The sequence below is a fragment of the Carettochelys insculpta genome, chromosome 18, assembly GCF_033958435.1.
Source record: "Carettochelys insculpta isolate YL-2023 chromosome 18, ASM3395843v1, whole genome shotgun sequence".
NCBI classification, from domain to species: Eukaryota; Metazoa; Chordata; order Testudines; family Carettochelyidae; genus Carettochelys; species Carettochelys insculpta.
Genome location: NC_134154.1, coordinates 11,953,044 through 11,978,667, shown reverse-complemented (window position 1 = coordinate 11,978,667; position 25,624 = coordinate 11,953,044). Strand labels below are relative to the sequence as shown.

The 25,624-nt window shown below is 49.4% G+C and overlaps 1 long non-coding RNA gene across 2 annotated transcripts in view; it reads right to left on the bottom strand.

Moving 5' to 3' along the window:
- The window catches only part of LOC142022627 (uncharacterized), a 223,218-nt gene extending 198,065 nt beyond the window's left edge, over positions 1 to 25,153 (bottom strand). For both annotated transcript variants that reach the window (XR_012648007.1, XR_012648008.1), the window contains exon 1: positions 25,015 to 25,153. This is a non-coding gene — a long non-coding RNA (uncharacterized LOC142022627). The remainder of the gene's footprint in view (positions 1 to 25,014) is intronic.
- Between the last annotated feature and the right edge of the window lie 471 nt (positions 25,154 to 25,624).

The following is a 25,624-nucleotide window of genomic DNA, read 5'->3' as shown; positions in this document are numbered from 1 at the left end:
ATACTACACAAGCTGTGCATTATGATAGCTTATCTCTGTGCTACAAGCATTTTCCAACTCATTAATCATGGGCTAGATCACAGCAAAATATCATGTTCCTTAAAGGGCTTGTCTTTTACTTCCTTCGTCTTTATCTCTGTAGACACGGAAAAAGAAACCCTCAGGCTTAATCAAAATTATTTTTTAACTCAAGTCCCTTTTTCTGTTGTTGTTGTTAGTACAATCACGAGGAGAGAGACAATACGTTTCTTTTATGTGCTGGTTGATTGAGCATTCAAACTCAAGTCACAGGGCTATGCTAAGTGGCTCACCAGCGTAAATACAAAAATGAGGCTACGTCTACACTACAGCCTATGCCCGCAAAACTTGTGTCACTTATGTAAATATTTCCCTTCCCTATGCGATATAAGTTACACAGCCATAAGCACTGGTGAGCACAGCACTATGTCGGCAGGAGAGCGTCTCACACCAACATGGCTTATGCCACTTGTGGAAGTGGTTATTTTAAGCTGGTGGGAGAGCTCTCTCCCATCCACAGAGAACTTCATCGCCGGACATTCTGCAGTGGCACAGCTCTACACGATAGACGTAGCCTCTCTCATGACAAGCCTGTGCATGGAACATGGCACTTTTCACCACACCCTAACAATTACACAGAGGGAGAGATGCACCCTAACAATTACACAGAGGCTGACGAAGCAGGAGGAGGAAGCTCCTTATTGGACACAGTGAAAAATAAATCGCACCTACGGCTTTCTCTTAGGCTACGTCTACACGTGCACCCAACTTCGAAATAGCTTATTTCGATGTTGCGACATCGAAATAGGCTATTTCGATGAATAACGTCTACACGTCCTCCAGGGCTGGCAACGTCGATGTTCAACTTCGACGTTGCTCAGCCCAACATCGAAATAGGCACAACGAGGGAACGTCTACACGGCAAAGTAGCACACATCGAAATAAGGGAGCCAGGCACAGCTGCAGACAGGGTCACGGGGCGGACTCAACAGCAAGCCGCTCCCTTAAAGGGCCCCTCCCAGACACACTTTCATTAAACAGTGCAAGATACACAGAGCCAACAACTAGTTGCAGACCCTGTATATGCAGCACGGACCCCCAGCTGCAGCAGCAGCAGCCAGAAGCCCTGGGCTAAGGGCTGCTGCCCACGGTGACCACAGAGCCCCGCAAGGGCTGGGGAGAGAGTATCTCTCAACCCCCCAGCTGATGGCCGCCATGGAGGACCCCGCTATTTCGATGTTGCGGGACGCGGATCGTCTACACGTCCCTACTTCGATGTTGAACGTCGAAGTAGGGCGCTATTCCCATCCGCTCATGGGGTTAGCGACTTCGACGTCTCGCCGCCTAACGTCGATTTCAACTTCGAAATAGCGCCCAACACGTGTAGACGTGACGGGCGCTATTTCGAAGTTACTGCCGCTACTTCGAAGTAGCGTGCACGTGTAGACGCAGCCTTAAAGTCCCAGTCCAGCAAAATCTTACACACACGTTAACCTTTAAGCTTTTGATAGGCCCCTGGACTTTAGGGGGACTGACTGCCCCTTACCTAAAGAAAGAGTTTGTAAAAGTGCCTTGTTGGAGCTGGAAATAACAGGTTTCGCTTCCTTCTACCCCAAATGCTACCATGAGCCTTGTGAACATTAAAAACTAAATGTGTTTTGTTAAGTACAGATTTTTCTTTAATGAATACAAGCATCAATTGTTATTTGAGGCTGTTCATTAATTCCCTGCACAGCGTTTTTTCAAGCCTGACTGTATTTGAGGCGACTGCAGGTACTTCAGGTAGCACAGCACTCAGTAGTTTTTCTTTAAAAATGGCAGGGTGGAGGGTGAGGGGGTTTGAATTAAATGCAAAGAGTTACTTGGGGCTCTCCAAACACTAAAGTCACTTTGCACTACTCTGGATGTTTAAAGGAGCTTTTAAGTGAATGAGAATCAAGCCCAAAGAAATTAAAAACAGATCAAATTTGAGAGCTTCAAATATTGGATCGTATCAGTTAAACCTGTTACCAATTTCTAAGCTCGACTGCTTCCCATAATATATCATTTTAAAACCTGTTCACTGCCTGATTTTACAGTTATGGTAAAGAGTGAAAACATTCAAACTCTTCCTTCCCAAAGTAGCTTCTGGTGCAATATTACAGTAAACTCTTTCATACCCAGAATGCTATTACCCAGAACTCTCAAATAACTGGCATTTTAACCATAAGTAAATTTTAGTTACTTTTCTGTAAGGACAGCGTAGTGAAAGTAAATCCAAATAAATTCAGCAAATATGGTATACGTTTACCGTGTACAATACTACGGCTGTTAGTAAATAAAGTACTCTGCATTCATTTTTGTTTGCTTCTTAATTTCTAATTTTGTTTTTCTTTAGTATTATGCATTCCTAAGTATATCTCTCTATTATCCGGAATATTTTAATATCTGGAAGTCGCCCATTCCCAAGGCTGTTGGATATGAGAGAGTGTACTGTAATTATTATTATTACTTTTTTCATTGAAATTAGTGTGGTTTGCAATGGAAAACAGATGAAGGGATAAATTCAATCAAATCCTTAGCACATATCTGAAGTGTTTTCATGCCACACATCCCAAGAAGGTTTCCCAAACATAATAAAGTACAATAAAGTGCTCAAATACTTCACCTGACCCAACAAATGCAGATTATGCCTGAATTTAAGGGGGAAGTGAAATGCTTTTTCCTTCTACTCACCCTCCAAGTCCTGAGAGCTCAAGGCTCTGTGTTTCTTTCAGCACTTGAGATCAGAAACTCCTAAGGCTGAGTGCTGAGATTTCCTTCTTACACTAGTTTTACTCATTATTTGTGAAGCGCTGACAAATGTATTCAGTGTTTTCCATTGTACATCAACGGATAGCCCCCGCCCCAAGGAGTTTGCCGACTACAGCCCTGATCCTGCAATTTGTGCTACATGGAAGGATCATTGCTGATTTCAACAAGCTTAGTCCAACTCCCAGTGGCAGCTTTTCCATATATTAATAGCAATCTTTCCTTTAGGTTTAACAGAACATGGATCAGGCCCACTCCTATTAGAGGTGTGATTAATGATTGCAAGAGAAAAGCAGAGTCTTGGCAGATCCAATAAGCAGAGAAGGAAACGGTTCTCTCAGCTCTTTCGTTTTGAAATGCGTTTTTTAATGCTTCCAATAATATCATATGGGATCTCAAACAGCTCCCTTCCTTCGCTTTATCTTCCAGCCCCACGGGACAGAGAGAAATAGGCAACTTCTGCTCCCCCTGGGGGGGAATTTGCAGCTACTGTAAATGCAAAGGCTGGGGGAAGCTGGGTAAGGTATTCTTTTTCTGGAAGTTTGTGCTAAGCCTTTCACCTGCTCAAACCTTCCATTTTCTGTGACACACTGAAGCCCAAAACCTTCCCAGGCATAACTCAAGCAATTTACTTCAAATCCAAAACACTGCCTTTTCCATCCAGTCCGGGTCTGTGTCGCGTTACTACGCCTGCTCCCCCTCTGCTGATGGCAGCTTGTGGAGGGGAGGGAACGAGAGCTGTGGTACAACACTGGGAGGCGCACACATCTATAACACAGGAAGAACACACCCAGAGATGCACAAGATGTCAGGAGAGGACAGGGAACTAATCACTCTGGTGCCAGAGTCACGGAGCTCTGCCCCATGTGCTGCACATGCCAGGCAAGGCAGAGGAAAGGCTTTAAACCTTGGTAGGGGCCACCTTTAGAGTTGTGCTTTTCCATATATCCACTTTACAGCTGTGGATAGTGGAGTGGATACCCGCAGAGGGGAGGGCCGCCAGGGCAGGACCCTGCACTGCCAGCAGGGAAGGGAGGGAAGAAGCTGCACCTTTAATCCCCCTGCAAGAGGGGTCAAGTGGCAGCCTTGCTCAGCACTGCTCTCCCCTCCTTGCCGCCTGGTGAGCACTCACCTGTGGGGCCCCAGCCCTAGGTCCCTGCTGCCCCTTACCCCATGTCCCTGCTTTCATGCTACCTGCCTTTTGCCTCCCCTCCTTGCTCATGTGCACTCCCTCGCTGTGCCCCTCCAGATTTGTTGAGTGGATGCAAGTAAAATCTGGTTTGCGGATCAGATGAGGATTTGAGCCTGGTGGGTGCGGCTCAGAAGCGGATCCACATTTTTGTATTCGCCCAGGGCTCTACCTCTGTTATTACACCAGAACGCAGGGTCTCCAGAGCAAGGATGGGTTAAGGATATATCGGCTATGGACAGCAGATAATCCTACGTATTTCCCACCCAGATCCCACGACTTGCCCCAGGCCTGCCTGATTTATACGCTACGGCTGAGAGGGGAACAGGATAAAAGCCCTCACAGCCCACTGGCACGTTCAAACAGCACTGAAATCAGGCAACAAACCAACCTCGCTATATAACAGACAGACTAAGTAGGAAAAGCACATTCCAAGCCCATCTCAGTACAGCCAAGGACATGCCTGGGAACCCTCCAGGATCCCACCAGGCAAAACCTAAAGTCCGGCACTGGGCGTGGGCGGCCCTGTCCGGGGCTGGCTGGGGGCGGGGCAGACCGGAAGATATGCCCGGCGAGTCTCAGCTGGCTCCAGGGGTCCCTCGGCGCTCCGGCCCTCGGCGGTGGGTGGCGGGGCAACGGCGGACGGGACGCCAACGTGCGGAGCAGCGGGTGGAGCAGGCAGGGCGGACGCGGCGGCGGCCGGCGCGGCATGGGGGGCCAGGTAGTCCACCAGGCGGTTGAAAGTCTCCATGTAGGCCCCCCATGCCTCTTGGCGCCAGGCTCCGCGACCTCCAGCTGCCGACGGTGGACGGCCAGCAGCTGGGGGTCTATCGCCGTCGGCTGGTGGTGGCGCGGGATCCGCCGTCTAGCCCGCCGTGGGGCCGGTCGGTCCTCGGCCGAGGGGCTTGCCTGGAGCAATGGCCCCGGAGGGGTCTCCGGGACCACTGATGCCGCGCCGGCGCTCTCTTCCGGTCCTTCCAATGGTGCAGGTGCGGGACACAGGAGAGGAGGGGGGGAAGAAGAATGGAGACAGGCGTTAGTGTGGGCCTCGAGCCGTGGCCTTTGTCCCCCCAGCCCTGTGCTGCAGGTTCCCCATCCCCATCCCCGGGAGATGCTGCTGTGATGGATGGGGTTCAGGGGTCCCCCTGCACTGCACCCCGTCCCCTGGTGGGAGCGACTCTCACTTCACTCCGCAGGGTCTGACAGGAGAGGTTTCTTAGGACACAGATGCCCAGTTTCTCCCAGGAGTGACAGCACCAGCTGTCGGAAGAGACAGTCCTTCCAACCCGTCCTGGGGAGAAGACCCCAAGGGGTGCCCCTCTGGGATGCAGCTTTCCCCCTCCTCAGGCTGGCTGCCTTCCAGCTCTCCCTTCCCCTAGCCTCTACCTGTGGCCCCCGCCCTCCCCCCGCAATTCAAAGCCAGCTCAGCTCCTCCCTCCTCTTTGTTCAGGGCAGAGGTGTCACATGCCAGCTGTAGCCCCACGATCATCCTTTGCCCCTGGGAGCTATTCGGCTCTTTTTGCTCATATCTAGCCTGTCTCCCTTTTGCACTCCCCCCACTCCATCACATGCTGCTGCTGCTGCTGCGGGGTGTCCCACCCCTTCCTCCCGGGGGCCCCTCGAGGTTTCGCTCCCCCCTGGCCCGGGGATGGGGCATGGCACTGTCGTGCAGGGTGGGGGGTGGCAGGGGCTGATGCACTGCTGTGAGGGACATGGCCCTGCTGTCCTTGGGGCCATGGCCATGTGAGCATGTGGGGGGCCCTGGACACATATCTATTACCCCCTGCCCCTCAAGCCCAGGGGTGTACACCACAGGGGGGTACATACCTGTCGGTCCACTCCCACGGTCCGGAGATCCCCAGGGGGCGGAGGCCCAGCTGCTGCTCTGGGATGGCAGGAGGAGGATCTGCAGCCTGGATTCTGCGGAGGAGGAGCCCCCCTCCTCCTCCTCCTGCCGCGATGTCCCGGGGGTGGGCTCCGGGGGGGGGCCCCCGGGGTGCGGGGCTTACCTCCAGGGCGGACTCCGTCTGCAGGGCCTGCTGGGGCTTGTCAGCCGAAGTATCGGGGGTGGCCGGAGCGGAGGAGGTGTGCTGGGGGCCCAGGATGTCCCTGAGCTCCCTGTAAAAGGGGCAAGTGATGGGGGTGGCCCCAGATCGGCCGGCCGCATCCCAGGCCCGGGAGTAACCCTGCCGCAGCTCCTTCACTTTACTCCTGACGTGATCAGGAGTGCGGGCAGGGTGACCCCGGGCAGCCAGGCCGTTGGCCAGTCGAGCGAACGCATCCGCGTTCCGCCTCTTGCTCCCCATTACCTGGAGCACCTCCTCCTTGCTCCAGAGCCCCAGCAGGTCCCGCAGCTCGGCCTCCGTCCAGGAGGGGCCCCGCTGCTGCTTGCCAGCCTGGCTGCCCGCCTGGCTGGACTGGCTGCCCTGGCTCCCCTTGGGGGGGTCCCCTGGGGGGGCTGCCGGGCAGCCATTGCAGCTGGGGTGGCTATCTGTGCTGGCTGAGGAACGTGCACGCTGGCCGCGTGTCTGGGCTGCTGCCTGCACGTTCTCTCAGCTTCCTGCACAGGAAGGGAGGGGGAGGGGACCTTTAAGGGGCCGCTCCACGCGGCCACCATGGAGCTGAGGGGCTGCAGAGAGCGTCTCTCAACCCCTCAGCTGATGGCCGCCATGGAGGACCCCGCAATTTCGACGTTGCGGGACGCGCAACAACTACACGGTCCCTACTTCGACGTTGAACGTCGAAGTAGGGCGCTATTCCTATCCCCTCATGGGGTTAGCGACTTCGACGTCTCACCGCCTAACGTCGAAGTTAACTTCGAAATAGCGCCCAACGCGTGTAGCTGTGACGGGCGCTATTTCGAAGTTAGTACCGCTACTTCGAAGTAGCGTGCACGTGTAGACACGGCTCCAGCTCTGTTTAACAGTATGTGTCCAAGAGAAAATCTATGAACAAACAAACCAAACGCCATCCAGGTTCCTATGACCAAAAAGCCTTCATGCCTACACCAGTGTGGCTCCACTGACTTCAATGTTTTACTCCTGATTTCCCCCTGTGTAAATGAGAGTTGAGTCAGACCCAAATTCTCTAATTGGTCACACTGTTCATTGGGAACCACTTCTTCTCTCCCAGACAATTTTCTCCCACTTGTCTGCTGTACCCCTCTGACATACCAGCCCAGTACCAGACTGGTTATGGGCTAATTAGATAGACTTGTACCATACACTTCTGGCTGGATTTGAACACTGAACCTACTGTCCATCAGCTTTGGTTCATTTGATTTTTGAATTACAGAGAAGCTTTTCGCAAAAGACAAATCCTGGTCCAGATTTTGGACTCTCCCAAACACTGCAGGTGCTCAGTCCAGGCTTGATTCCAGATCCATCTAAAACTTTGGCAATATGGCAAAGAAGAAAACTGAAGGAACCAGGAGCTTGCTACCTTTCTTCATAAACCCTGCAAATTCCACAGGGACAAGAGATTTGTAGAGTCTACATTTTTGCCATCTAGAAATAATCCCCTCTCTTTACCTCTCTCCCCACTCCTGCCTCTCACTCTTTCAGACTCCCAAAAATCCTGTTTCCAGGCATAACTGGTTTGAGAAACTGTAGGTCATTCTGTTAAAATTGCTGACTTTGAGCTTGGGACCACAAGACAGTTTGGGACAATCCCCTCTGGTCCTTTCTCCTGCTAATTTATAGCAACATTTGTTGAGACAAGGAGTTATGGTCTGGAAAAGGGCTGCTGTCAGCCTCTCATAAAACCCCAGCACCCTGTCAAAAAAGGGCCAGAGCCTGGGAAGAAAGTTGCAGCAAGGATCAGTTGGTTTCCAGATGGGTGGCCTTCTACACAGCATTCCGTCTCTTGCGTCCAATAAACCAGCCCCCATTTTGCACTTTAAGAAAACAAAGATACAAATTCTCCTCTACGTTCTGTTAGGGCTTTATAAACATACTCCCAGACTCTGTGTCAAATGTATTCAGGAGAAAATAACTCTGTTGTCTCCCCCTCTCACTTTGGATATGCCCAGGCTTCTAGCTCCTATATGGGGTAAGGAGACTCCTGGCATGATTTATAGCCCCTGGATTGTTTTCCCATAAAAAACAAAAAGAGGATGGCCAGCAAGTTACTGAGTTGAGGTATTGGCCCCCAGGCATAAAACCACCCACAGGAGGCAATGTTTGTTCTCAGTCTGGTTTAAATTCTGTGCTTGTTCCCATCTCTGCCTCCTGACACACCATGAGAATGCAGGAGCAAATAAGAAAGGTTACTTTGATTAACTCTGGAGGCAGAAAACACCCCATTTTGCACCCAGCAGGGTGCAGCTACTTTAAATCTAAAAAGGGGAGATACCACAGATGAAAAGCACTGCATAGGAGTGCAGCGTTATTACTAGACTCAGAGCAACAGCTGTGTTAGTCTGTAGCTTCACAAATAACAAGCAGTCCTGCAGCAGCAACAAAGGGTCCTGTGGCACCTTTTAGACTAACAGAAAAGTTTTGAGCATGAGCTTTCGTGAGCACAGACTCACTTCATCAGATGCTGGTCTTGGAAATCTGCAGGGCCAGGTATAAATAAGCCAGAGCAAGGGTGGTGATAACAAGGTTAGCTCAGTCAGCAAAGGTGAGGCTTACTACCAGCAGTTGATCTAAAGGTGTGAACACCAAGGGAGGGGAAGCTGCTTTTGTATTTAGCCAGCCATTCGCAGTCTTTGCTTAAGCCTAAGCTGAGGGCATCCTGTAGTACCTTAAAGACTAACAAATATTACCTAATAAATAAATATGTTAATATTTGAGGTGCTGCAGGACTGCATGTTATTATTTCTGCAGCAAATGCACCCCACTGCCAGCAGAAAGCATTTCTTAGGTGCATTTATCAGTGTTTCCCTCCATCTAAGCTGAACTATGCATCTGACGAAGTGGGTCTTTGCCCACAAAAGCTTATGCCCCAGAATATCTGTTAGTCTATCAGGTGCCACAGGACTTCTGTTGTTTTTGAAGATACAGACTAACACGGCTACCTCTCTGATACTATGGCAATCAACGGGCATTCTCTCCTACCTCCTGGATAATTATCCCACCAGCTAAGAGAGCTATCTAGGTGGGCGCTTTTAAAACATGCCCATCATTTGTAGCAAGGGCATGGAACCCAAAGTTGTCCCTGAGAGTCATCCTAACTTGTCCCTCTTAATTATGCTCAGTTCCTCTCCCTTCCTTCAAATAAAATTCTGACCCCAGAGAAGTCTGTGGCAAAACTCCCATTGATTTCAGCTAGAGGAGTCCTTCATCCCTGGCATTACCTTGTGGATAACTGGAGAAGAATCTTACAACCCCCCTGCATAATGAACGCTCAGTCTGTTCACATCAGCCAATGTTTCCAATCAGTTTTGTGACTCTTCTCTGAACTCCCTTAAGGCTCCAGGGCGTTATTCTTTATAAAACACTAGAAATGTGTTCAGACCTGGATGTGCTATTCCTAGTGTCGCCAAACCAGAGCTTTATCCTCTCCTCTCCTCGTCCTGAGTAAAAGCATCAGGCTGACATTCAGTTGTAACGGTTAGCAAGAAATTGCTTCTGTCTTGATCCTCCAAGGTGCTGAGCCTCAATCCAGCAAATAAGTTAAACCTGCGCTGAGCTTCCCTTTAAGCACGTGGTTAGGGCTACTGGAGTCCATGGGGACTACTTAGGTGTTTAACCATAAACATCTGCTTAGGAGCTTTTCTGGATCCAGGCTGGAGCGCTCAGCACTCCAGCTTTGCATGATTGAGCTCATAGATGGAAATGCTATCCTTTTATGACATGTGCAGCTCCTAGCACAATGGGGCCTTGATCCCTGATGGAGGCCTCTGGGCAATATTGCCATTCACGTTACTAATAAATAAATAAATAAAGCTGGCTAAAAGCTGCCCAAGGTTTGACAACAAACTCTCGTGACTTTGAAAGAATTCTGCCAGCTCTGCTTTTCATCAATTTTTTTTTTCCAGAAGTGGAAAGGTTTTTGACCAGCTGCAATAATAAATGCAATTCTCAGCTGCCAGCACAGTACAGAAGGGACTCAGACTAATATTTCTAAAGCCTTTTATTTGTGTAGAGTATCAGGGTGTCTTACAGCACACCAAAAAGAGACTAGAGGAAAAAGAATCAAGCAAGGGTAATGACCTCCCTCTCTCAAGCAGACATGATTATATCAGGATTATGGCATCATATGAGCTGTCATTGGAATATAAATATCCCAGACTGAATCTGCAAACACCGATATGCGTGCTTAACCTTACGCATGTGAGTGATCCCACTGAAGCCAATCAGATTACTCATGTGCTGAAAGTTACATGTGTACTTGAGTGCTTTGCTTGATTAGGGGCAGAGTGCTCAGTGCCTCCCTCCCTCACTTCAGACGTGGGAAAGAAGCAATGGCTGTGTGGCTGCGTATTCTGGTTTTTGTGCACTAGCTCTGGGCTGCAAAACCTGTCTGTGAAAGTTTCCATCCACATAAACAAGTTTCATTTAAGTCAGGCATTCATAGTCCAATATTTTGTAAAACCACCTATTTTAAAACTCATTTTTTTACCTTAACTCCCTAATAACATCCCATAAAAAACCGCAAGTCTGGGTGCACACACAGAAAAAACACTCTTGTGATCTTTTATATTTATATTGTTTGTTTCATGCCAAAGCAGTTTACAAGCTATGGGTCCGATCCTGCAAAAGGTACTGGGGGCAGCACTTTCCAGTATGGGCACACCTATTGACTTCAGTGCAGTATGTCCAGTCTAATTGTTTGCAGGACTGGTCCCATAGGGATGCGATTCTTCTTCAGGCAAAACTCCCTTACAGTCAATGATACTTTACATAGATTCATAGTGTTTAAGGCCAGAAGGGACCATTAGATCATCTAGTCTGACCTCCTGTATAGCACAGACCATTGCATTTCACAGTTATTTCTGTGTTGAGCCTAATAATATGTGTTTGCCTGAAGCTTATTATCCCGAAAGGCACCCAATCTGTTCTGAAGACAATCTACTTCTTCCTGAGCTTGTTTGTTCCAATGATTAATCACCTTCACTGTTAAAGTTTCTGCCCTATTTCCAGTTTGAATTTGCCTGTCTTCAGTTTCCGGCCATCAGTTCTCGTCAACCCTTCCTTCACCCGAATAAAGAGTCCATTCGTTGTTGATATTTTCTCCCCAGGAAGGTTCTTAGATGCTGTACTCAAGTCACCTCCCACTTCTCTATTTGATAAGCCAGACTGTAAGTCTCTTGGTGGTAAACAGGTATTTCCTCCAGCCCTTGAATCGTTTTCACAGCTCTTTTTTGCGCCCTCTCCGATTTTTCACCATCCTTTATAAAACATGGGAACCAGAACTATAGTCACTATCCTCGTATCAGTGTCATCAATGCCACAAAGAGGTAAAATCACCACTCTACTGCCACCCCCCTTTTAATACATCCAAGCATCTCTTTAGCTCTTTTTATCACAACATCACACTGGGGGCTCATTTCACTTCTTTGCCCCCTAACTCCTTGCCAAAATACAGTCCCCTGTCCTGTTTTCCATGTTTCTAGAAGTATACATTTTGCATTTGGCTTCCTTAAAACACCCTTTGGTTGAAGGAGTGCCGATTGTAAAATTACTCAGCTCGCTCTGACATCCCTGTAAGGACAGAATAAGCTCCTCAGGAAAGGCTCTAACGCACACTCAATCGGTCCCTGAACACCTTTGCCTCCTGGGAGAACAACAAGCAAAATAATGCAAACGCACAAGATTGGACATCTAAAACCAAAGACATCCCCAAGTTTGGCCCTTTTTTAATAATACCCTATTCGTGACTAGCTTGGCATTTAGTCCTCCTATGAGCGTGTAAACTTTTACAGGAGATCCCTTATAGTTTCTCTTTACTAAAAAAAAATCCAGACACTTCAGAATTATTCAGCCCCTCTCCAGGTGAAATTCTGGCCCCACTAACATCAGTTGCAAAAGTCCTCTGGACTTCACTGGAGCTAGGATTTCACCCTCAGACTCCAGGATTTGGATTGATTTTTCTTTGAGCGCTCCACAGTGATTATACAATTTTCCATCAACGCAATATCCATCAACAACAGCAGCAGTGCCGCGTTTGGTACAGCAGCGAATTCTCAGTGGAAGCCTATTGGAACCTAGCAGTGCTGGATCACTGTTATTAGTGCATTTTTTATAGGCATAACATTCCCTCATTAGATGTGTTGAGAACTAGAGCCCCTTTGCAAAGCATTAATGCCTCACAGCCATCATTAATAAGCTGTTGCCCCTGAGGTTCAGGCTTGCCATAAAATACTATTATCAATTATTCCCACGCAGCTTTGCCCGTCTGCTGTATTTGGCACAGATATTAAGTGTAGTAAATGGGAGTTTTCCAATGAACCGTCATCAGTCTTGTGCTCTAGAGTGACTACTGGAAGCCAGAAGTGCTTAGGCAAAGCTAGATAAAATCTGCAAGGCCCAGTGTTGTCTCTCTCTGGCTTCCTGCAAGTAAACAGATGTGTTTACAAGGGGCTGTACATTAGCATCAATCATAAGGCAATTTTGTTTACAGTAGAGGAATTTCCTGCAAGGTCTTGTTCTCCTGGTTTCTTTCTTTTTGTATTTATGCTGGTTCAAATGCAATTTAAGAAAGCCACAGGTTGTCCAGACTGAATGCAAAATGCCACACGCTGAAATCTGAAACAGGCTCTAATTTGTGCCCAAGTTACTCTGGGCTCTTTTCTTTGTTAATTAACACATATTTTGCCTTTAAAAAAATTCCAGAAGCCACTGCCCAACCCCTAGCTGATTCTTCTGCACTTCACAGTGCAAAACTTTATTTATTTTTTTTTCTGCAATTGTTGTCATCACCACCAGGTCTATAAAATATCACGAGAGAAAAGGAGATGATGAGGAAAGTCAGAGAAGCTTCTGATAAGGACTTGGGATGTGATCCAAACACCACTGGAAGACACAAATTGACTTCAATGGGATTTGGGTGAGAGCCTATTGCGAAGTACAGAAAAGTATACCAATACAGCTCAAGCTTCCAGGGGTATGGTCAGGCAGGCCAACACACAGCTGGAGCTGGAGCTAGCAGGGATGTGAAGGGTAATAAGAATGGTAGGTTTCTACAGGTATGTTAGCAACAAGAAAGCCAGGGAAAGTGTGGGACTCTTACTGGAGGCAGGATGCAACCCTTCAACAGATGATGTAGGAAAAGCTGAATTACTCTTTTTTTTTTTTTAACTCAACCTTCACAGACCAGGTCTGCATGCACACTGCTGCACTAAGGAGCACAGTATGGGGAGGAGGTGAATGGTTAAGGACTACTTAGAAAAGCTGGACATGAATAAGTTCATGGGGCTGGATGCAAAGCACCCAAGAGTGCTGAGTGATTGCAGGGCCATTGGCCATTCTCTTTGAAAACACATAGCAGTGGGGAGAGGGACTGGGCAGCTAGAAAAAGGCAGATGTAGTGCCCAGCTTTTAAGAAGGAAAGAAGAATGGGGGAAACTACCGACTGGTCGGCCTCACCTAACTCCCCAGGAAAAGCAAGGAACAGGTCCTCAAGGAAGCCAGTTTGAAGTACTTGGAGAAGAGGGAGGTGAGAAGGAACAGTTAACATGGATTTACAAAGGGCAAGTCATACCCAGCCAACCTATTTGCCTTCTGTGATGAGATAACCAGCTCTCTGGATATGGGGAAGTGGTGGATGTGACATACCTTGACTTTAGCAAAGCTTTTGGTTTGGACTCCCACGGCATTCTTGCCAGCAAGTTAAAGGAGTATGGATTGGATGACTGGACTATAAAGTGGGCAGAAGGCTGGCTAGATTTTCAGGCTCAATAAGTAGTGATCAATGCCTCAGTGTCCAGGTGGCAGCCAGGATGAAACAGAATGCCCTGGGGGTCAGTTCTACAGCTGGTTTTGTTCAACTTCTTCATTAACAATCTGGATGGTGGGTTGGTTACCACCCTTAGCAAGTTCCCAGATGCCACTAACCCGGGGAGAAGAGGGAGATAATCTGGAGGGTGACCTAGACAAATTGGAGGATTGCACCACAAGAAATCTGATAATGACGAGAACAAGTGCAAAGTCCATGCATTGCTACAGCCAGGGGACTGACGGGCTAAGCAGCAGTTCTACAGAAAAGGATCTGGGGATTACAGAGACTGAGAAACTACATCTGAGTCAACAGTGTGCTCTTGTTGCCAGAAAGGCTAGCAGCACCCTGGGCTCCATTAATAGGAGCATTGCCAGCCAATGATTATTTTCCCCTATTCAGCACTGGAGTGGCCACGTCAGAAGTATTGAGTCCCGTTTTGGGCCCCCAGCTCAGAAAGGATGTGGACAAACCAGAGAGAGAGAGTCCAGTGGAGGGCAGCAAAAATTATTGGTCTCAAGCTGAAGTGGGGGTGGTCTAAGTCATGGGCAGTGGGTATCACAGGTAGAGGGCAGTCGAGCCTCCACAAACAGCCTAGCCCCACCCATGCTCCACTCCCAGGAGTTCCCTCAGTTAAGTTCCTTTCCTGCTTTTTCATAGCCCAGCAAGGCAGGCTGGGGCTGGACAGCCTGCTGCCAGGACTTGGTGAGGCCAGGGCTGGTGCCCTGCCTGGCACTCGAGTCAGGGGGGTGCTGCAGCACTGCTACCAGCCAGTGCTCCAGGGCTGGGATCAGGGGCTCTTGTTCCAGGGCTGGAAAGCTGCAGAGGTGCAGACGCCTTGGCTCCGGGGCTGAGCTAGGGGTACAGGGGCAGTACTGCGGACCTTGGGCTGGGGGACTGGGGTTGGGGGTGCTGCAGCCACTCTGTGCTCCAGAGCTGGGGCTGGAGTGTCCTGTGGTCTCACCAGCCACTCCATGCACTGGGGATGGGGGCACTGTGACCTCTCTGCCTGCTCTGCATCCTGAGGCTGAGGCTACGGGGGATACTGGCTGGGGTGAAGGGGCCAGCAGCAATGAGGGACCTTGAGGTTCCAGGTGGTCGAAGGGGAGGGGAAGGGATGGGGCCTCCGCTGGAAGAGAAGGGGAGGGAAGGAGTAGGGATGGGCAGCTAGCTGCCCCTAACGGCCAGTTCACCCTCTGCCAGTGGTTTAGGTTGACTATTAGGAAAAGCTGTTTCACTGGGAGGGCGGTGAAGCACCAGCATGGATTGCCCAGGGAGATGGTGGAATCTCCATCTTTAGTGGGTTTTAAGGCCAAGCTTAACAAAGACCTGGCTGGGATCATTTACTTGGGGATGGTCCTGCTCTGAGCAGGGGGTTGGACTAGATGACCTCCTGTGGTCGCTTACAACCCTCATCTCCGAGAGTTATACAGTTGGGTCTCAACAGTCACAAGGGTTCTGTGTTCAGAACCCTCACGAATGTTGATTTTCATGAATGGGAGGCGGGCTCGGTGCCCCAGGAAGTGGCAGCAGTGGGTGCTCCCGGCCCCGGAGCCCTGGAGAACCCGAGGCAGGCACTGGCACTCTGGCCCCGGAGCACCAGGGAAGCAGCAGCTGCCGGTGCTCCTGGCCCCAGAGCCCTGGAGAACCCACAGCAGCCGCCAGTGCTCCCCGCCTAGGGCCCCAGGGAAGCAGTGGGCACCAGCACTCCCGGCCCTGGAGCTCCGGGGAAGTGAGGCCACTCGCAAATAATTGAATTCGCGAGTGTGGCGCTCGCAAATCTTGAGACCCTTCTGTATAAAGCAGTAAATAAGACAATCTGCCTCATGTCAGGACAGTGCCAGCCACTTAGACCCCGGCCGTAACAGACCAAAGCTCCCATGTTAGCTCCTTTCTTCTAAGCACCCATGCCCAGCTGGCCCTCGCCCCAGCTCTTCCTGACTGAGCCCCCTGTAAGGAGGATGTAATGGATGGTGCCTCCCCTGTTCAGAAAGTGTTCTGGGCCCAGCCTCATCACAGGTCAAGGAGACACCCTCCTCCCTTGTAAGAGCCTTTCAGGTTCTTGCCATCAATGCAGAAACACCCAAACCTGTTCAGAGCACGACCCCATCTCCCTCCTGCTGCCTCTCTGCTCTTCCAGTCCAGCCCTATCTGCTTGGTCTGGATGCAGCAAGCAGGCCAACAAGCCTCCAGTGCCACCTTCCTGGATCCCCACGGAGCAGCTTATCCTTCAGGCAAGGGAGGAAAAGGCTGGGCCTTGGCAATGGGGAAGGAACAAAACTTCTGTATTCTGTGATCCAGATTCCAAAGGCACATCCTGCTGCACACTCGTGCATTGCAGGTGCATACAGCTGCGAGCTACATCTGTTAGCAGCACCTTCCATGGGCATATCCTGCTACATGGATACTTGGCACTTATTAGCAAGTCCCAAGCTGTCTCCTGGCAGGTTCCCAGCCCTGTTCCAGCACTCTGCATGCACTGGCCTGCTCCCTTGGGATAGAGTCTTTACATCCCCAAATCCCTGTGGGTTTTCCTCTTCCAAGTAATGTCCTTTTCCCCATAAGGACCAAGGGTGCCCTATTGTTTTGTGCTGTCAGAGGACTGCCAGGTTCACGTACACGAGGTCAAATATCAACTCAAGGCCAGCCCGATGGCCACACAAACACTCCGGCTGCTTCACCATGCCAGCCAATACCGTTTATTGAGACGCACCATTGCTCAGTGGGTAGAGGACTAGAAGGACTCAGGAAACTTGTACGGGATTCTAGGTTCTGCCACTGAACTGCCATGTGACTTTGGGCAGATCTTTTCACCTCTCCTGCCCCTGGTCTATCTAAGATGTTTGAGGCAGCATGGCCCAGTGGTGAAAGCACCTCATTCTCAGTGCTCTCACCCGCTTCCTGTGTGATGTTGGGAGAGTTCACTGAATCTCTCTGAGCCCCAGTCCCACCTCTGTTAATGGGAACTCCTCTCCTTCCTGTTTGCCTCATCTGTGGGCCCAGAAACTGGAGCCAAGGGCCAAAGTCAGAGTTGGAAACCAGAGCCAAGGGGCAGAGCTGGAATTAGGGAGTGGGTCATGCAGGACAGGAGCAAGAGCAATTGCAGCCACAAGCTAAAGCACTGAGCAGACAGTGGCCTGCTGCTGAGTTTAAAAGCAGGTCTGGTGGCTCACCTCAGCCAACCAGATAGGCTGGTCAATCCAGTGGTCCACCACAACCCAGCTGAGTTCATTCATTTGCTTGGAGGCTGGGCTGGCTCCTAACAGCAGGAGGAATGGGGGTGACCATTTACCTATCATTCACCAACCCTGAATCCAAGCTAGTAGAATACACTCAACAGAATAAACATCACAGCTGGCTGGTGCATTCTGTCTAAGACCGTGACTGAAGGCAACACAGCTAAACAAAAGTTCAGCAGAATGCAATGCTCATTATGAGAGGAAACACAGAGCCAATGCCTATCGCTACACTCAGTCAATATTGTATCCCCAACGCCAGCTTGGAATAGCATAATGAAGAGAACTCATTTGATTTTCATTGCTTGTGGTCCTGGGTCATACTGAAACAACCAAGGACCTTTATCATCAAACCCTTGCAAAAAATTTCTCTTAAGGGCTTTAAAAGAGAGCAGTGTAGCAAATGAAGGAGTACTATGCAAAGAGATTTAGAGGTCATAGTGGACCACAAGCTAAATATGAGTCAACACTGTGATGCTGATGCAAAAAAAGCAAACATGATTCTGGGATGCATAGGTGCCCTCATTCTTCTCCTCTATTCAGCCCTCATTAGGCCTCAGTTGGAGTAATGTGTCCAGTCCTGGGCACCACATTTCAAGAAAGAGGTGGAGAAATTGGAGAAGGTCCAGACAAGAGCAACAAGAATGATGAAAGGTCGAGAGAACATGAGCTATGAGGAAAGACTGAAAGAACTGGGCTTGTTTAGTTTAGAAAAGAGAAGACTGAGAGGGGACATGCTAGCGGTTTTCAAGTACCTATAGGAGGGTTACAAGGAGGAGGGAGAAAAATTGTTCTCCTTGGCTTCTGATGACAGGACAAGGAGCAATAGGCTTAAACTACAGCAAGAGAGGTTTAGGTTGGATGTTAGGGGAAACTTCCTAACTGTCAGGGTGGTTAAACACTGGAATAAATTGCCTAGGGAAACTGTGGAATCCCCATCACTGGAGATATTTAAGAGCAGGTTAGACTGACACTTATCAGGGATGGTCTAGACGGTGCTTGGTCCGGCCAGTTGTGCAGGGGACTGGTCTCCATGACCTCTCGAGGTCCCTTCCAGTTCTAGTGTTCTGTGGTTCTGGAAATGCTTTGGGGTCTGACAGGGAGGTGGATTCAGCAACCCAGCACCAGCCTGATTCACACCTTCAAAGGGCTGTCTATACAGCTATTTCTGAGAGCGCTGGCTCAAGTCAGTCCACTCAGGCAGAGAGGCTCGCTGCTGCAGACTTTGTAGCCAGACCCCGGAAGAACCTTCATCAGGGCTTGAACGTCCTCTCAGGAAAGGCAAGCGGCAATCTCCCATTAGGGACAGGCTTCAGGCCTGGGGCTAAAAATGGCTTCTCAGAGATAAAACAAACCAGAGGCATCCCTTAGTAGTCAGCTAGTGCATAGCGAGGCAACAGGTGCTTTAGAAATGCCATTGATTTGACAGCTGGATTCAGGCTCATCAATGGGGACCGTGGGGCCAAAGGGGACAGCTGCCTTGGGGGATTTAAAAGGGCCCAGGGCTCCTGGTGGCCAACATCATACCATGACAAGGGCAGCAGCCAGAGCCACCGGCAGCACATGGGTGGCACTGAAAGTCCCCAGCCCTACCTCATCTGCTTAAGACCTCAACCCTTCTGGGGGGCCAGAGTGCACCTGGCTCAGGGCCTGGCAAAGTCTGTCAACCGCCCTGGGTGGATTACATTACTGGATGGAGAATGGAGCTCTGCGAGGCAGGGGCTGTCCTTTTATTCCATGTTTATAGAGTACCTGGCACAATCGGTTCCTGGCCCAGGTCTAGCGTTCCCAGGTAAAACCGTACAAATAACGACCCACCATTCTAAAGGGCTGCTCCTAACAATGACTTGCCAATACCCCAATGTTCAGTCATTGTCCCACATGGCTCCTATGGGCCATGCGTTGGCCAGCACTCCAATCCCTCAGTGGGTTTCATAAGGTTGAGTAGTTGTAGTTTTTTAATTAGGAATTATTAAAAAAGGGATAGATAATTAGACAAAAGATATCATACTTCCCCTATACAAAACTATGGTTCGCCCACATCTTGAGTACTGCATGCAGATGTGGTCTCCTCACCTCAAAAAAGATATATTGGCATTAGAAAAGGTTCAGAAAAGGGCGACTAAGATGATTAGGGGCTTGGAACGGGTCCCATCTGGGGAGAGGCTAGAGAGACTGGGACTTTTCAGTCTGGAAAAGAGGCGATTGAGGGGCGATATGATAGAGGTATATAAAATCATGAATGGTGTGGAGAAGGTGAATATAGAAAAATTATTTACCTTTTCCCATAATACAAGAACTAGGGGACACCAAATGAAATTGATGGGTAGTAGGTTCAAAACTAATAAAAGGAAATTTTTCTTCACACAGCACACAGTCAACCTGTGGAACTCCTTGCCGGAGGAGGCTGTGAAGGCCAGGACTCTATTAGGGTTTAAAAAAGAGCTCGATAAATTTTTGCAGGTTAGGTCCATAAATGGCTATTAGCCAGGGGTAAAGTATGGTGCCCTAGCCTTCAGTACAAGGGCAGGAGATGGATGGCAGGAGATAAATCACTTGATCATTGTCTTCTGTTCTCCTTCTCTGGGGCACCTGGCATTGGCCACTGTCGGCAGACGGGATACTGGGCTGGATGGACCTTTGGTCTGACCCAGTATGGCCATTCTTATGTTCTTATGTTAATTGGAAGACTGTTTTCTTGTTATTTGCAAATTATAAAATTGAGAAAGAAGTTGACGTTTCACAGCTTCTGGGATGATTTTCACCACTACCACATGGCTAATTCTGGGTCGGAACATGGAAGGCTCTTTAACAATGCACAGGAACATTACACAACACTTAAAGGAAGTGAAGGATTCCTTTGTAATACTGAACACACCTGGAGACAGCCTGTCAAATCTCTACCAGAATCAACAGGTGGGGGAGAAGCAGTGTGTTTCAAACAGACCTTGGCCGTTGCCACACTTGTACATCATCATCATCTAGTCCTTGTGTGCCATTGGCATCTAGAGGCCTCAAAGGGCCGACAAGTAAGAAGAGACAGACATTTGCAATGACTTGCTGGGTCATGCCCCAGCTGAGCAGCGGAACTGGGTACATGACCCAGGAAGCACAGACATGTGTCTGTGTCTGTAAGGGAAGACAGAGCTTCCTGGAACTGCCCAGCAAATGCAGCTGTGACACCGCCCTGTGGGTCTGTACAGCATGCACTGCCCTGAGTGGCTGGCCAGCACCATGGGGAACCAGGGCCTGTGCAAGAAGCGAAGCAGGTGGCCGGAAGCAGTGCCTGTACTCAGACAAGGGGAGAGACTGCAGTTGTGCCTGTCCCTACATAGGGGCACAAAGACTCACGGATAGACAGGAACAACTCCTCATGCCCTCCTGACTCAGCATGCCCACAGGAGGGCATTCCCCCCCTTGAAGAGCTTGGGTTACTTGCTTTGTGTGAAAAGACCCTGCCCTGCGCCAGGAAGATAAATGAGTCGCAACTGGGGGGAGTTACTCACTTTTAAGGCACAGTAGGAAGGAATTTGACAGCAAGAAGATACCAGGTGTCCTCATTCTTGTCTTCTCTTCATACGAAAGTCCCATAGCATTGTAAATCCCTGGCTCTTTGGTCTCCTGCCTGCTTATCAGCGTCATTTGCTGGGAATATTTATTCAGTAAATGCTCAGTGCCAAGGTTCCCTTTATTCGGTGACTACAAACAGTCAAACCTGACATCCCCTTTGCGATGGCAGAGCTGCCTGGTGGGCGGCTTGGGCCCAGCAGAGAGCCCGCTCTGATGCGATTCAGCCCATTTAGACTGTCAGAGTGGCAAATAAGTAAAAACCACACTTTAATCCTCTCTCCCCGCTTTATGATTGGCTAGATTCTAAGCACGTTGTAGCATCCTTCCCAGTTCCCCACAGCCTGGCAGCCTTATACTACGTGCATCAGCACCACATGGCACAGCGTAAGAGCTTCCCCGTGCAGGCCCCAGTTCAGCAAAGTACCTAAATACATGGCTATGCCCTGCCCACTGCAGTCTATGTGCAAGCAGTGCTGACTAGACAAGACTCCCACTGATTCCAGTGGGCTTTGGGGTAGGCCCTTATTGCCTTATCAAACTCCTATTCTCACTGCCAAAGCACAGGACGGATCCTATTCCCAAATGCCTATATTCCAAATTCCCATACCTGTGGGGCTGCTGCAGCAGCTTGAGGAAGATAATGAGCTCCCACAGCTGGTGCATCCCCACAATTCAGGGCAAGGCCATGTCTGGAGGCTAGACATAACCCCAGTCCCATTAGCTGTTCCCTGCCAGCCAGGGCTCCACAGGCAGGGAGAAAAGAGGGATGCTCCACTCATGCCCTGTCCACCAACCCACGGGAACGGGATGTTGTGGCTTGGAGGATAAGGCACCAAGTTTTCGAAGTGGCCTCTGATTTTGCATCGCTCTCCTGTTGGGTGCTATGTTCCGGACAGCTCAGGCCTGGCTTTCAGAGAAGCCGAGCCACCTGTATCTCTTACTGACTTCACTATCACATAGAAGGTGAGTGGAAAAAAGAAGGTGAGCACCAGCGTCCATCGCTGCCCATTTCTCCATTCTCCCCACCTCCCTTCTGCCCTAGTTCTCCGAGACGCTAATGAAAAAAAAAAGTCCCTGGGAGCAATTAGTAGTATGAAATTAACAGGATAAAAGCCAGGCGGATCCAGGATATTCCGTTCATTTATAAAAGGAATTTTCCTCCTACAGCAGTTCGTTTCACACGTCTCTCCACACTGATCCCCAATAGCTATCGCCAGGTTTGTTAAAAAGATACTGAGAAGCATCTTGCACCTGCCAGCTCCACTAGGAAATCAGTGTGTCTCCGCCGCATCCCCCAGTGCTGCAGGTTCTCCTTAGGAGACACTCAGACATGCTATCCCTGAAACTTACACCAAACCCACTCCCTTTCTCCAAATGACTGATGAGTAGTGACAGAGAGATAGCCGTGTTCATCTGTATTCTATCAAAACAAACCAGCAGTCATGTAGCACTTTAAAGACCAAACAAAATAATTTATTAGGTGGGTCTGTCCCACAAAAGCTCGTCACCTAATAAATTATTTTGCTAGTCTTTAAAGTGCTACTGGACTGCTGGTTTGTTTAGACTAAATGACTGGGTTTATCTTTGACACTTCTAAGAGCTTAATTAACTATATGTCAGGACCAGCCATTGGCAGGATAGCCTCAGCTCCCTGGAATACGGACACCAGCTCCTTCTATAGCATTCACAAGTTCCCTTCCCATTGTCACTGACCTGTCAATTGTCATTGCATTGACACAGCGTGACCTGAAGTTATTGACTCACACCATGCTGGCAGTGGTGAAAGAGCCTGTCCTGTACAGCTCCCTTTTTGGTTGGTGTCTCTGAGTGGGTTACAGTTGCTCTTGAGATAATTTTCAATTGCTAAAGAAGATATGGCAGCAGCAGGTCTTTGATTCTCCAAGGATGTCCAATTAGCTTGTTGTAAGGGGTCTCCCAAGTACTGCCGATAGAGTGCTGCTCTTTGGCCTCAGCCGGGCTCATTGGCTGAGCAAACGCACAAGCATGCTGGCGGTGGGTGTTCACACCCCACACTCTTCTCTTCAGGCAAGCAGGGACTGTGAAGAGAACTCATGCCAGTGCGTCAGCCCCAAGCTGGGAGTTAGCAGCTGAACACCACTGATGCTCCACCCAGCAGAAGAGGGACGCCAAGAGCAGCCATCTAGAAACCGGACGAGTTTCCACCGCAGCAAGAAGGAACACCTCAGCCAAGGGGCGGCAGAGATAAATGAGCAGAATGCGTCTGCATCCCACAGCCACCCCATGCTTGCCTACCACCACTTCTCTCTTGCTCCCCTCTAGAGCACCTCAAAGCTGTTCCCAGGTTTTGGTCATCCTGCCAATGAGCACTAGACTCTGGAGTCTTAGCTGTTCTTTCTACCCAAATTGTCCTGGCAATGTGCATTTTGCTTCATCACTGCCCCGTGGGTCCCACAGGAGGGCTGTCTGGATTGTGATCACCGCCAGGCCATTTACCATCACACAGGAAGGTCACTCACCGTGTGCTGTCACAGCACTTCTAATAGCTGCTCCCAAAGCTCCACAGGAATGGTCGTCAGAGCCATCTTCTCCCTGGAGTTTCCGCCACAGGGAAGCGGGGTCAGCAGGCCAGGAGGGAGTGGCACAGTGGAGTGGAGCAGGCTGCAGCTTGCACTGCCCACATGGTGAGTGCAGGGGGGATAGAGACCCCATGTTGCCATTGTGCCCTGTCCCAGGTCATCTTACCCCCTCCTGTCCATAGAATAGCTGGGGCAGCTACTGCAGGGCCCCTAGAAGTGCAAGGCCTGGGGAGGCGGCCCCAGTTCATCCCCTGGATGGGACAGCTCTGGTCACAGCAACCCTGAACCAACACCCCATCAAGAATACCCTCTGAAGGGCTGGGACTAGGAGTGCAGGAGGTGCTGTTGCATCCCTTAACTTAAAGTGGTTCCATTACAGGTTGAACCACTCTAACATGGAACACTCTCATCCAGCAACACCCATAATCCAGCATGGCCAAGTTTTCCACGGTCCCATAAAGTTTGTTTCCAGACACCAGTCCTGCCTGTCAGTGTTCTGCGCTGTTGTTTAGCTGTAATTTACCCCTAAATGTCTTCTAAGAGCCCAGTCACCAGTGGAAGTGTTGGTAATGCTGCTGGACAATATTGTCCTCCCATAGTGTGGCAAATTCTCTCATCCAGCACCCGTCAGGTCCCAAGGGTGATGGACTAGAGAGGTTAAACCTGTATATGCAGGGTTTACAAATTGTTTCAATGGCTCTCTGCACCCCTAGTAAAAAATTGTTCCAGTATTCCTGGTCTCATGGTGAAGAGTGGAAGAGGGTTGTTACCAAAATCCTCAAGCAAGTGATTAGCCTGAGTGCTGGGTCTTTCTAAATCTCAGACCTTGGCACGATTCCCAGGAGGCCTTGTGTCAGAGATGACCTGGGATGGTCAAACCGATGCTGGGGACAATTAGAAGAACTACTTGAAGCAGGAGTCAAGCAAAAAAAAAAAAAAAAAAACCTGACAACATCCCTCTACATTCTTGATCAGCAGCGACAAGATGCAGCGACCGTAGAAGACACATTTTCATGAATGTCTCGGAGTCAGTTGCCCCTTCATACTCTGTTGCAGATCTGCTGTGTGTGCGGAGGGCATGTGCAACTGTAAGCATTTTGGCAGGGCAAACATCTACACATGAGAAATTTGTGAGAGTGGTTTCGAAGATCAGTTGAAAATTACTCTGTAGACCTGCAGCTGCTTACAATCTCACAGGCACCATTTAGTACAACGTACCACCTCCCAGTCCCTCGCTTTGATTAAAGGGTCCCTTAGACTGTTCACCAGAAAGTCCTCTTTTCCTGGGATTAATGTCTCTCAGGTCCCATGAGGCTGAAGTTTGGCCCACTGGTTGCCATATCCAAAGCCACAACCACCATTTGTCTTCATCTCAGGATGTTTCACATTTAGAAACTGCCTCAAATGGCACCCATGGCTGGGATGCATAGACCTCTCCTCCTTCCAGTCTATACCCACAATACGTTCAATCATCAATGATTTTGATTATAAATATGCACATATGCCCAAAAGCTCCCACGAGGACTGGTTCTCCAGGGTGCCGGCTGTTGTACAAATCCAGCTAACAAGACAGCCCTCATCCCAGAGAACTTTGGTTAGTACAAATTAACCTGTGAAATGGACTTAACTGCATTCAGGACCCAACCCAACTCCCATTTCGATCCGTGGAAAGATTACCCATTAATTTCGAAGGGACCTAATCAGGGTCTTTGCATTTTGTAAACAAGAACTGGTTTGGAACCATCCAGCCATAATGTAATGATTTACCTACCTGTATTTTCCAAAATAATGTTGCTCAGCGACTGGCTTGAAAAGTGCCCTATGCACTGTCTGACCTGTGCCAGCAAAGTTGTCCCTGTGGATTTTGATTCATGAGTCAAACCTCCAGAGATTCAACACACAGCTATCTCCTGCTGCATCTGTTCATGGTGTATGAACAACTGCTGCAAGGCAGTATTTATATTCTGACATATTTATGCATTTCATACTTCAACAGTAAGCGATTAGGCAAAGCAGTCCTAATGCTGGAAAGAACTCACCAGTTGAACTGTGCTTATGTGGGGGTGATCAGCTGCTGGCATGGATCTGCATGGATTTTGTTACCTGCTGCAATATAGACATCAATATGAAAGGATTACACTGTAAGAACATGAGCGGGGTTCGGCTGTCTCTAAGTGACCCAAGCACATGCCCAGCGTGTTTGGATGAGCAGATCAAATAAAAGATCCATTAGATAGCTAAGCAGGACAGGCCCACGTTCCTGGAGGCTGAAATCAAGGACACATTTTCAAGCTCTGAGTAGGCTAAAGAAACCTGATGCCGTCTGCAATAGCCCGCAGCCTGACTGTGCCAACTGGACAGTACATTTTCATTAGCTGTCA